This window comes from Onychostruthus taczanowskii, unplaced genomic scaffold (genome assembly GCF_017590055.1).
Source record: "Onychostruthus taczanowskii isolate IOZ18803 unplaced genomic scaffold, ASM1759005v1 scaffold80, whole genome shotgun sequence".
Taxonomy (NCBI): Eukaryota; Metazoa; Chordata; class Aves; order Passeriformes; family Passeridae; genus Onychostruthus; species Onychostruthus taczanowskii.
In genome coordinates this window covers 3,249,831-3,261,078 of record NW_024505893.1, presented here as the reverse complement: position 1 = coordinate 3,261,078, position 11,248 = coordinate 3,249,831, and positions in this window count along the sequence as shown.

Sequence of the window (11,248 nt, the reverse complement as noted above, 5' to 3'; positions counted from 1 at the left end):
TAAACAACCCCAGAAAAGCCTCTTCTGGTGGCTGGTACATGAGAACTGTGCACATCAAAGCACACAAGAAAGCCTGCTCATTGCAGCTACCACATAAATATATCCAAGGCAGAGGTCTGAATATTTTTGGAGGCCTTTTCTGCTGCTGTGTTCTGCATGGCTCTCTTTCAGTGTGTGCCTGGTGCGAGTGTCTGTATGAGTCACAAACTGATTTTAGAAATCAGAAGCCTTACAGGATCTATACAGTTTGTCAAAACTTAGGGAAAAGAGTGTGGTCATATTGGCCTGATGTCTCAAGGTTTATTTTAGAGGACATATCATTCACCCAGGAAGAATGCAGGTTAGAGTTAATTTCCCTAGGTCTGAAACTTCAGGGCTCAAGGATTGGTTTGTTCCAGAACAGCCACAGATTTAGGAAAGGTCTTGCATTCACCTGCAGATCCAACTCTGGATTTTGTTTTTTCCATTGGTTAGTATGCCTTGAAGGTAATTTCAAGGGATTTCAGGTCATACACACACATACATACATATATGTGTAAAGAATCAGCAGCCCTGTACATTTTGCACATCCAGAACTGCTCAGAACACAGAAACTGCTGGTGTCAGTTTGAGCCAGTGCCGGCTCACCTGTGCAGAATTCAGTTTAAGGTTATTTAGAGCGATTGGATATTCGTAATTTTAATCTTGGAGATTTGTTTTGTTTTGGTTTTTGTCTGTTTGGTTTTGTTTTATTTTGTTGTTATTTATTTTTTTTTAAATAATGCCTTGTTTTTAATGTGTTTCTATTAATGAGGCATTTTTAATAAAGTCCATTCTGAGCACCTAGTTTCAAAAATTGGTGGAGAATACTGGGAGAGAGAATAATTTTGTTATTGGGATATGTCTGCAGACCCCACTACACATCCAGCTTCAGAAATGCACTGTTGTCTAGGCTGATATTTTAGGGTGTATCACAGAAAAGTTCCCTGTGATGTGGCATGGTTGCTCAGGGCAGTGAGATGGGTGTAATGGTATTCTGTTACAACAGATTAACTATTCCTTCTATGGACTGTTACTTAAGACTTTCCAGACATAGAACAGAACCTTCTTTACCTCTTCTTCCAATTTTTGACTTAGATGCTTTCAGTGGGTATTGCTGACCCGGTGGGAAGGACACCAAAGATGTTTCTTGTGGGGCACTAGTAGCACTTCACTCCAGGAGAAACACTGGGAACAACCAGAAGTAGAAGTTTCCAGTGAGAGGGAGAGGAAGAAAAATAACTGATGCAGGAATGGGAAGTAATGGCACTGGAGAGAGGAGAGCACACAGCCAAGCAGAAAGGAGTGGAAAGTAATGCTCCTGATTTGTTGTGATTTCTGCTGTTCTTTTTCCTCTCAGGCTGTCTGCCTGCAGAGAGGAACAGAATGTGCCACAGCGAGTGATGAAAGGAGGAAAGCGTCTCCTTCAGGAGCAAGCAAATTCAAAAGGAGCTCTTCTCTTTGCATTGCTAATCTTGATGGCATATACAGCCCTTGAATACATAATCCACGTTAATACACCTGTGGAATACATGCAAATTGCTTTTTAAATGTGGTCAGATTTCTCAGAGCATTTTTTGCTTTATTCAGTAAATTTTCAACAATCTATCTAAATGTACTTCCTAAATTACCATTTAACAAGTTATTTTCCCTTTCTTACCAGTTCTTAGATAGGTGGCCTGAATTTGCTAATGAAGTTGCCAGAGGATGATTACAAAAAGAACTTTCCAGTTAATGCAAGAGTTCTGCACTGATCACTTGTATTAGTGATCAGTGACAACCTGAACTGGCTTTGCTTGAGCATACATTAAGCTCCTCACTCTTCCTGAGTATTAAGAAGTTAAAACTAAGCATTTCAAAAGAGCTGTAAAAGGTTTATGCCTTCTGAAGAAACATGAATTGTGTTACAGTCAGTGGGTGGTGACTGACTGTTTTTCATTGCATCACTTGTTTTTTTTGGGCTTTACTTTCTTCTCTGGCTGTTGGTTGATAGCAGTGCCATGAGTGAGAGGGTACAGAAGAAACTCACCAAGATTTAGAATGAAAGGATGATGGCCACAGGGGACAGCAAGCTGCATTTCTGGAGAATGTTCTTTATCTATGCCTTGGTTTGACAAGACAGGAGTCTGCTAAGGAAGGCAGGAGCCACCCCTGAAATGGAAAATGTAAACCCCCTCCCTCCAAATTATTATAATTTTGAAATTAAGGGCCTCTCAGGCAAAGCTATGGGAATAAGAATAACAGCTCTTTACTAGGAAAACTAAAAATACAAATGCAATAGTACAAAAAAAGAAAACCAACACTGACAGAGCCAGAATACGACCTGACACCCTATGTGTCAGGGTGATGGTGACAGTCCTATTCAGCAGCTGTGGCTGCAGCCCTCCTGCAGTGCCAGCTGTGGTTCTGTTGGAGCAGGGATCCTGTAGAAGGGTGAAGTCTTCCCCTGAAGGTCCAGTGGTGGTGTGAATGGGCCTGGCCTTCCTCTGGAAATCCAGTGGAGAAGAAAGCTGCTCCTCTGGGAATGCAGTGGGAAAAGGCTGCCTGTGGTGTTCCAAATCTCAGATCATATCCAGGTAGGAATGCTTGGCTCCTCCCTCTGGGTGGAGCATCTCACAACAGATGATGTAATTTTATCAGCCATGCAGAGACACTCACTGGCCCATTAACAGAAGATAATTAATGGCCCATTAACAGAAGAGATCTCCTGGAGGGAGGATTGGATGTGGAAAAGATAAAGGAAACTGCCCAATTAACAGAAGAAAACTGCCCCACCTCTAACAGATGGTGAGTAGAATTACACACCCAGCTACACCTGAGACAATCCATCAATGTCATTTCATGAAGTTTGAAGAGTAACAAGAAGGACTTTGAGAACAAAACACTCACAATAAGAAAAACTGTACTGTTTTGGTAATCCCCTTATAGGCTGTGGTTTCACAGGAGAGTTGATCTTAAAACAACTTATTCCTGAAGGCCTCTTTCTCCATGAAAAGTGTGATATGCATTTTCACTTAGCTCCACGTACATCTCTTTAAAGTATAATTCCTTTATAAACCTCTATTTTCTGGAGATAAATATCATGGTCCTATAAGCTGTGCATCTTTCTGATGGAAAAGGTGTCCTGTTGTTGCCAGCATTACAATTTCCCATTAGTGGCATATTTGCAGCTTGTATCTAAACATTAAACAGACTATGTTAAGGCACAAATCCCTATAGAGCAGTTGTTCTGGTTGAACATTTAAATAATTAACAAAATCCCCATAGAGCAAGGCAGGCCTCTTAGCTCCTTCACCATCAGGGGCTGAATGATTTTGGCATGATTTATTGTCATTAAAGGGAATGTTCAGTCTATTCTCCAGAGATCACAAGCGTGAAATAAACTGGAATGGTTTTGTAAAGATATAAATGCATCTGTATCACCCCTTATTTTATGTGGATGTTTGTTATGGTTTATTAGTTATATTTTTATTGCAAGTACTTGGGATTCTTCTGCAGTACATACACTTTTTGTAATGTATTTTAATAAAATATGGAACCTTACCAATCCATTTAAAAGAAATTGTTTTTATTGTTGTTGTATATTTCTAAATGTAATTCCTCACTATGAACTGCAATACCATAGAATATTTCAACTCCTTCTGCCCTTTTTCTTCCCTTTCTTCTGGATTTTTGTAGAGAAAAGCTAGAATTCTTATTCCTAACCCACAAGAAATACAATATTTTTATGCAGTCTTATCTGTGCTTTGCTGCTGCTTTGCTGTAATGCAGGCTAAACTTTGTTTACTAACCTCAGGGTTAGTTCTGGTTAGTACAATGTAAGTACTTAGACAAAATGTAAAAGACAAAAGGCCCCTACACAGACAGAAATTAATTTCTTCAGGGAACAAGGGAGATGTAGCAGCAGACCCAGAAATCTATGGGGCCACATCCTACAGTCCAATTTTTTGGCAGTAATATATTGTACAGTTTTCAGGGCTTTTGATTTGTTTTTTACTTCATTCTGTTACCTGCTATTATACATAATCAGTCTAGTTTTTTCACTCAGCATGCCTTACTTTTAAGAAAAATCCAAGTGGAATGTGCAGCTTTCTATGAAGAAACATAGGTTTTGTGTATAAGCTTCAAGCCAGCACTGTATTTTCCCCATGTGACAGGCAGTTCCTTACTAACAAAATAGTTTTTCCAACATTATAAGGGCAATAAAGATAAATATTCATGTAGCCTGACTTCCTGTGTCTCGAGAGACGTCATTAGTTTTTAAATTCACTGCTCAAATGGACACATGGTGTTTCATACATGTTGCCCCAGTGATCCCACATCAAACCCTGGGGAGATGCTGGCTGCATGAGTCAATTACAGCAGAAAGTTGTAGCAGCATCTGTGGGGGTGATGGGGAGCTTGAAACACCCCAAAAGAGATGTCAGTTTGAAACACCCCAGAACAGAAGTGGTGCTGTTCCTGTAGATATCAATGCAGACATCAGTGAGAGAGAAGTTGGTGTTGAGAACCTGTCCCTGACCCTTCCATGCTTCCCCCATACCATGGTGCAGCAAAGTGAAATCCTGAATGTGCTGTAAGCTGAGAGCACAAGTCCCTCACACAAAGTCCTGGCCCTGCACAGAACAACCCCAAGGATCACGCCATGTGCCTGAGAGAGTTGTCCAGTTTTAAATTATAACAGCCAGGGGTCAATCTATTTTCTTTTTGCTCCCAAGTTCAGTTTGATTTTTTTCTTTTTTTCTCCAGAGAACTTGTAGCAGAATGAAATTAATTGGTTTGTCAGTGCAAGTCTAGAATTTATTGTGAAAAAGCCAGCACAAGCAACAGTATTTAGTCATCTGCCTTCCACGCCAGAGCTGGAAGGAGCTCTGCAGAAACCCCTCCTTGACATGAAAACGAGTGGTAATGGGGGAGGACTGGTGTGTACTGGTGGGAATGAGCCCGTAAAAGATTCCAAATTCTAATGTACAGTCAGGGGTTTGAATATTAACAAGAAGCTAATTTGACAGTAAAGGGAGGAGCAGGCTCACCCCAAAGTGGGGTTCAGGCTGGAGAGGTTTCCTGAAGAGACACACAGCATCTGAACGAGGCAGCAGCTCCCTTGAGTGTCACCCCACTTGTCCAGTAAGCCACTGACCTGCAGCGCTGCCTTTAGCCATTTGTTGTCAGTGACATGGGGCTTTCAAGATAATCCCTCCTATCTGAGGTTTAATATTTCATCCCTTCCAAATAGGATAAGGCTAAGATCTTGTCCATGAGACCTCAGCTTAGGCAGAATGTAATTCAAAATGCTGAAAACAACTTAAGCCTGTAATTCTTACCTACAGATTTAAGGAAAGTTTTTATTTGGTCTCAACCTCTTTGATTTCTCCTAATGTGAAGCAAATACAGTTTAATTTTAAAAAACTGGAACTGTGTATAGGACAGCAAATTTTTCTTTTTCCAAATGACACTGGTTTGAATTTAAGTCAGGCTGGGCATATAATGCAATGAAAGGTGTTTTCCTTTTTATATATATATTTATGTGAATATTTGGATAAACAAACAAATACATCAATAGCCAACCCTGAAAGTGCCTTTGCTTTCACTTCTGTGCATATTTTCCTCAAGCTTCCCCTGCCCATGCCTCCCCTGCACTCTGTGACTTGCACACCTGCCTTGACAAAGGCTCGAGCAGCACGATGCTGCTTTTCCTTTTGACTTCACAAACACCTGTGCTGTGCAGGAAGTATTACAAGAAATACACCAGAAACTGAGTGCAAATGGCATTTTCAAATTGTGCTGATGATAGAAAATACACTCCTCTCCAGCTTTAAAATTAAGCCATGGGCTATATAAAATAGGGGACACCTTAGGAAGTATCAGTTTCAATATTTTTGATATCCAATCTGACCAAAAAAAACCATACCAAACCTCTATTTTAAATATTTTTATATTATATTTATTTTATATATATTCTATTTATTATTTATTATTATTTATATTTATGATATTTATTTATAATTATTTATATTTATTATATTAATTTTATATTATATTTTAAAATATTCCCACTCTGGAACATTTTTTAATGCTTTGCTTCATACCCATGGTAGACATGTAGGAATTTTATGGAAGCATTATTGAAAATGAAAACATAACTTTGACTGTAAGAATCAAGATACCTTAGCCTTCAACATTTACTTTGAAATTGCTAACTCAGGGCTACCTGAGGTGCTTGTTTGCTAACTCAGCAAACAGGGACTTAGCTGTACCTATTACCAGAACAATTGCTACACGCAGAGATTTACCCACCAAAAATCACAGGAGGGCACGAGAAAAATGAGGGAGGATGTCAGGACCAAAGGCAATGAACTGCTAGGCTGCAGTTCTATTGCCCAGCCCAAGGGAGCCTGGGGAAATGGATATGAAAATATTACTCATGTGCATTGGCAGCAATTGAGTCTGTGCTCTTCCAACAAGTAGCACTGTTGAGGGGGGAGAGGGTCACTCACTCCGGCCCAAGCAGGCGGTGCTGGGGTCCCTCAGCTGCCCACTCATCCCCCCACTCCACGGCACCTTTAAACATCCAGAGCTTCAGCTGCCTCTCCCTAACAAAGGAGGGCTGTTGAGAAACTGAGCAGTTGGGTTTCTTGGTTTGGTCTGTTTTTTTTTTTAAACTTGATGAGTCAGCATCAGTGAGATTTGGAATGAGGGTGCTCTTCAACCTGCTTCTCACCAGTACCCCAGAGTCATTAGAGAGGAAATGAAACAGCCCCAAGATTAAACGCCAGTTTTTGTGCACTACACCGTGGTGCCAAGCAGACGTGGGCTCTGGAGAACACAGAGCCTTGGGGGCACAGTGAAAGGACAAGCTGCCCCAGCTGCAGTGAGATCAACCCCACTAGAAATAAGAATCCTCCTCACAGAGAGGTGAAGCACTGGCTGCCCACATCTTCCTGACTATTCTCCACACTGCTGGATGGGCTGGAGCAGCCTGTCCTGGCCCTGGTGGGCAGCACTGCCTGGAGCAGGGAGCAGATGAGACCTCCACAGCCACCTTCAGCTGGATGGCCCCTCAGGACATTCAGGAGAGGACAAAGTTCCTTCAGTCCTTGCTGAGTTCACCCTGTGAGTGCTCACCTCCTACAGGCTCAAGATCACAGCAGTCATGACGTGAAAAAAACAATAGCAATTTTTTAAACACCCACAAAACAAGCAGTGATGGTCTGAATGTTTCTTGTCTGATAGTTCAGCATCTTTTTGTCTCTCCTTTGTCCCCACATGGCATGTCAGGAGCTAACAGTGACTTCATGAAGGCAGCAGGGTGTTGGGGTTGCTGTGGCAATGATTTAAAGCTGCAGCTGCTCCCTTTTGCTGCTGTTGATCTGTTCATGCCTCGGATACAGTGCTTCCAGCCCTGCTTGCTGTTCCACAACAGCTCTAAGTGCTCTTCTGGGAATGGTGGTGCTCTTGCTGGGTGGGATAATGGATAAAAAGTGGAGAAGTTCAGTGGAGATTTATTTCTATATATTCCTTTTCCTGCATTTGAGTCCTTCTTCCTCCCCACCATTTTGGTTTCTGATCAGAAATCATCATTCTAGTTTCTGATCCCCTGGGCATCATCAGGGCTGCTGAGCCCATCTCTTCCAAAGGCACTGGGGGACAGGCAGTGGCACTGCAGTGGTGACAGGAGTGCAGGGATGTAAAACCACCAAGCTCACCCTGCTGGGCCCTCCCTGATTTGAGGAGGAGTCAGCCCAGGGTGAAAGATGAAGCTGCAGAGTCTTTGGTGTGAATGTGCAAGATTAATTAACCTCCATCAAATCACAGACCTGTTTGTGCTCAGACTATTTCAATGTTACCCATTCCTTTTATTCTACTGCAGTTCCTTATAAAACTTCAGTTTCCACACTGAATACAGATCAAATAGTCCCATTTTTTTCCCACATGACTTTTAACAGGTTAGATGTTGGCTAGTTTCCTCACTTGACATGTTTATCCTACTTTCCAATTATAAAATACAATTTATTCTAGTATTTTAGAGCTTGTTATTAATTTCATTTTAATGCAAGGAAACAAAACAAAGCTTAGCGGATGCCCAAATTTCTAGCAAGGACCATATGAGGATTTGCCTGGCTTGGTCAGCACTAAATACAGGCTGAATTTTCTACTTCTCTGCTCCTTCTGTGACAATATCAAGGTCAGTTAGCTTAAATTCCAAGATGTGCTGAAGGTCACAATGTGTTTTTCCACTGTTCTCTGTGGCAAGATACATTAGAGAAGAAGAAAATTACTTTCTGTGCACCAATTTATATTCTCCAGGGAGCACGGCTTGTAACGCTCTGCAGACCTTTGCTTGCATCAGGGTGGGAGAAAGTGTTTTCTCCTCTAGACAGTTCATCAAGAACAGAACACTTTTCCAAGCTTGCACATTAAACTTGGATGCAGGATGGGTGGGACCAGGCTGTGTCCATCCTTGCTCATCTGGACACCCTTGTGCAAACCTAGGGCCAGTGGTCATTGCAAAAATCAGATTGCAAAGGATTGTCTATGAAGTCAGATCCCGTGTGTGTCTTTTTCTATTTGATCCAAACATTAATGGCAGGTTCAACATTTTGTTTGTTAGCAAGATCTCCCAAATATTTGTACTCATGGTCAAGCAAAGTTGAATTTAACTTGTTAAATTAGATAGTATTATTAAAGTGCTAAAAGTCATTGCCAAACAACAAGTTTATGCCCATGGTTTCTTGCCTGGCTGTGGAAGATATGGAGCATTTTAAAAAACCCCACCTGTCACACCCATGCAAATTCCAGAAGTTCTGAATAAAAATTGAGTGTTTACATATTTCTCCTGCTCAGGTCCCAGAAAAAGTCCTTTATGTGCTAACTGTCTGTAAATATTGGCAATTTACAGCACTTTCTTGAAGTAACAGCCATGGCAGCCCCCCAGTGCCTAATTATTCCCGTTGCTGATTTTCCCTGTATTCACTTAAAAAAATACTTTTACATTCTTTTATTACCAGATGCTCTAGTGGCTCCAAACAGCACCTCAAAGGGACCATCTACTGAGATGTTTTAATCCTACCAGTGGGAAGAAACAGAAAAAGAAGTTACTATTGGTGTGCAGGAGTCCTACACACTCTGTTCAGGGTTTCTGTTGATAAATTTCTGGCTTTTTGCTGAAGAATGGGTTAACCCAGGGGGTGACTCAGCCCAGCCCAAGCTGGTTACATCACTTTTTTCCTGGGATCTCTCAGGTTTTTGTTTCACACCATCTATTCCCATCTCTTTCCTGCAGTCTTTTGACCTCTGGATATGTTCTAATTCAGTGGGCTGCAGGTAATTAATTATAAATTACCTAGCTGCTTAATTATAGATGAGCCAGACACGGATCAGAGGGAGCCTGGCAGTGACAAAAGCACAGCTCAGAGCTCCAGCGGTGCCCAGAGCGCTGCCAGCACCCTGCTTTGCTCCAGCTTGCACTCAGCCCAGGGTTATCCACACTTCTCTGCCATCCCCAGCGAGGATACGCCTTCCAGCAGAAATAACTAACTTTTGACTGAGGGAGAAAGCAGCCAAGGAAGAGTAAAGTCTGTGTAAAAACTTGCTGGAGAGCATCTGTTGTATGGGCTGGATTGCTCGGGGGCTGAATGGGGAAGGTGGGTTTTAGTTAGTGCTCCACATTAGCCCAGCATCATTCCTCCAAAATTGGCAGAATTCTGGGCACTGCTGAGTGGGGTTGGAAGCCCCACAAAAGCAGATGGAGTTTCCAGAAATCTGAAGAGGGCAATGAAAGTCATAGACCCCATGCCAAACGCAGTGCTGTGGGTCTAACACATCCTGAGAGAGCTGCGAGGGAGAAGGAGCTGCAGGAAAAATTTACATCAGTGCTGAGCCTTTCTCTGTGAGAGATCTTTGAAAAACCCCCAGTGCTGATTACCATAGCCTCATTTTCCCCATATTCATACAAATCATAAGGAGAATTCCTCTGGAGCACATTATTCAGATTAGCACTTCTCACTGCAAGGGGACACAACATTAATTCAGTCTCTGTTCTGCCTTTATTATAAATGGCTAAAACACCATCAGACAAAACCAGCATTGTTTTGGATAAAGGAGCATTTTTAGAGCAGTTTTCTCTCATAAATTTAATGCCTATTTTTCAAAATTGCTCCTTATTTAAATGCCACTTATTATGAAGGCAATTTTGCAGCTTTTTTTTTTTTTTTTGAGTCAGAAATATTTCCTTCAATTTTTATTTAGGACAAACGGATGTGCTTAGTGGAGCATAATGAAGAAAAGTGTCCTATCCTACCTATATGAAGTCATGTATCTCCCTCCACTGAGGAGCCTTCCTGATTCTTGAAAAGACACAACAGCTCCAGAAGAGTCTTCTTTTCTGGGTATAAATAATGCAGAATTAGCTCATGTTTTGTTTGCCAGCAGCTCTAAACTTCAAATGGCTCTCTTTGCAATTAAGGCTTGCCCAGCCTGTCAGATGTCTCAATTAGAGGGAGCAGATCTCTCACAGCTCACGGACCACATGCTTTGTAGTGTGGTCATTTTCCCAGCCAACACATCCTTTTATTTTAATTCCTTATTTGAACACTTTTGATCAGGTGCAGCAGCTCTGATCCCAGGAATCAGTGCTCCCCTGCCAAGCAGAGGGAAGACAGAATGTTACTGTGCAAGCTTCTTGAGAAACCTTTCAGAAAGCTTTGATAGAAAAAGCTTTGATAAAACCAATGCATTGGTGTGGAGGAATTGGCTCCTGAATGTCTCTTCAAAAGGGTCTCAGAGGGTAAGTTTTGCTAATTAGAATTTGAATTAGAATTGGTCTCAATTTTTTTTTTTTTTTTTGCTTTTGCTATATCTTTCTTCATAAAGTATTCCCCAAACACTGAGAATGACAACTTAATAGATGTTAATAGATGGTATGGTCCTGTTATTCATGGGCATTATGGTATTTTAAGTACACTACAGGTATCACAGATGACTATAAATCACAGTCAGAAGTTGCCTTCTTTATTATTTTCTAGTATGCAGTGATTTGCTACAATTTATTACAATATCTATTAAATATCCTTACTCTTGTAAGCTGCTGCAAACGGGATTACAATATCAAGTAACTAAAATGCAAAATTAAAGTGATTTGAATACATTCATTCTTATTACATCTTGTCTTCTGCTCACACTTCTGACAAGATGCTTTTACATTCTGTATTTACTCAGTTGCAGTTCCTCC